Raw genomic sequence first — 2,500 nt, forward strand, 5'->3', positions numbered from 1 at the left:
GAATGCGGCTAGGGGGTTTTCATGAGATGCACGTCACGTACCTTCATGTGCTGAATAAAGAGGGCTAATCAAATCAGTTTTGAGGAAAGGTAATGGGGTTTTATTAAGATGCAGGACATTTAGGTATTCATGGGGGTTTCTTTCTTATTTTATTATTATTTATTAATAAGGTGCAAGTACTGAGGTTGAATGTTAAATTATGTTATAAAAGAGATGTGTTTTACCATCCTGCTGGTATCGCAAATATAAAGCTAATAGAACAATGGGAAAGGCAGGGAGCTAATGACGTAAATGTGATGTCATAAACAACCAAAGCGAAACCACTCTGGTCAGTAGATAAGGAGGATCACCTATTTAACCTAGGTAAAAACGGATTCAACTTTAGACCAAATTTGACCGACAGCATATACTCTGTAATAACTTTGTTGTGGTTCAGTCAGACGTTGTCAAACGCTTTCATTGTACAAAACACGAATAGTAGCTTCGAATAAACAAATCACCTTCTGGATTCTGCTTATATGATTCTGATTGCAAAAATTCTCTGTTACTTATATTTTTAATTAAGTGAAAATCTTTCAGGGGAACCCAGCAAAGTGTGGTGCATGCGCATTTGCTCAAACATTTGAGACCAACAACTGTTGGCTCATTCTCGTCACCAGAGCTTCGGATCGACCCATAGGAGAACATGCCCCGTTGGGTTCTTATAGCCAAAAATGGGCTCTATTAACCTTACGACACCTGCTCACTCCTCGCATTAACATGAATGCACCAATTACAGACGCTTTTGATTATATTTCAAGAAAACCAATGAGACGATAATTTGTGTCAGGGTTCTCCAGAGCTCTTCTCTCCCTCCGTAAAGAAAGGAGGTCTGCGGTTGAGATTGCATTGCATCGGGAAAACTAAAAAACGTCTATGAGGGAATTGTGACCAATTATATGACAACAGCTGTTAAACATATTTTTCTTTTATCATTTTAAGTAAGCAAATGCTGCTCAAAAAAAAAAAACTAATGAGTAACATTTGTATAAATTAAGAATAAGCATCCGTTAGGCCTTGTTTTAACCTAGACCTGTTACCATGGTAACAGCCTGCAGAGCACATTAACTGTCAAAAATATAAACCTTCGTGGTAGCACTTATCAGTGACGAAGTTTGAGCTTCCGGACAAAATCCGCGTAAACGGAAGTAGAAGTGCTTCAGTAAAAACAGTGTTCTATCATCTTAAATTTGTGGTTTCCACACTGAGACAGTTGGGCTTTTTTTGCTTTAATGTTCACTTTATTCTGCCTCTAATATTAATGTGCTCTCCTTTCCGGCTTGGATATTTGGTGACAGGTGGTCTTCTGTGTCTAAATCACAACTAATATCCATTTTTCTGTTAATGTTGCCCTAGCAAAATAACATGCCCAGTCTTCTATATCTAAATTAATGAGATTTCTCATAAATGCCTAAATATGTGCGTTCCACCTGCTGGCATTCCTTTTATCTTCTTTACACATGTTTGGCTGTCGTTTTTTGACAAACCACTATTTGATATATATTCGACGTGAGCCCTCTCGATGACTTTTGGCACTCTCGGAGCAAAATTTGCCTGTAAAATATGCTTTAAAAAAAGAAAAAGAATACGTATTATGTCAATCAAAAACAATTATGAGCTTTAATAAAATAAAGGTTTTAGAAATGTACAGATTGTCGTGGCCTACGAGGAGGCTCTCCACTTTGTTGACGTATTGAGCTTGAAATGACGCGATACCAGATCCCAAGATCCTATCGGCTGATTAAAATCGATTCACAGCTAATTAAAATCTAGCTGTGGTGCTGTGCTCCGACATCAAACATGGGCTGTATAGCGGCAGCCAGAGGCGCCTTTGTATGCTTTCAGCCCGATGTCGTGAGCCGCGCCCTTCGCAATTCAGTCCTCGACTGCAAGTAAGGGTGATTAGCACTAGCAATATATATTATTTGAAACAGGGGGTCCTACACCCAGATCAAGAGTGCCGGTTTCTTAGAAACGCTTATCTGTTCATCGTGCACCTATTAAATGGCACTTGACAGGCTTAGGGAGAGAAACCCGTTTTGTTTTAGTCCTAAATAACTTATAGAAATAAGCCCATTGCTCTTGTACGAAAGTTGTTCTGATTAAGGCTTTTCATAGGGAACAATGGTTGTGTATATGATGCCTGTAAAATCCGTTTTCAGGTTGAATCCGTTTTTGCCTAGGTTTAAACTGGTGATTTTCATTTTACCTAGGCTGAATACGCATTCCGATGAATTGAAGAAATTAGGCCTAGAGAAAAATTAGGGGCAGCTTAGGATTAGTATTGGTTATTATGCATTGATATTAATTGGCGTATTATACAAAAGTGAATAATGAAAGGAACTGTATTGGCCTGAGCATGTTCGTCCTTTCCATATGATTTTAATTTATAGTTGAAGAAGAGCAGCTCGCTCAATTATTTTAGAAATAAAAGAAAGATTAAGGATAGGCCGGTAGTTTT

The 2,500-nt window shown here is 38.2% G+C and overlaps 1 protein-coding gene across 1 annotated transcript in view; it reads left to right on the forward strand.

Moving 5' to 3' along the window:
* Positions 1 to 2,500, forward strand: part of LOC138058011 (probable serine/threonine-protein kinase pats1) — a 42,177-nt gene that overhangs the window by 21,903 nt on the left and 17,774 nt on the right. The window lies entirely within an intron of this gene.

Source organism: Montipora capricornis, chromosome 7 (genome assembly GCF_036669925.1).
Source record: "Montipora capricornis isolate CH-2021 chromosome 7, ASM3666992v2, whole genome shotgun sequence".
NCBI classification, from domain to species: Eukaryota; Metazoa; Cnidaria; class Anthozoa; order Scleractinia; family Acroporidae; genus Montipora; species Montipora capricornis.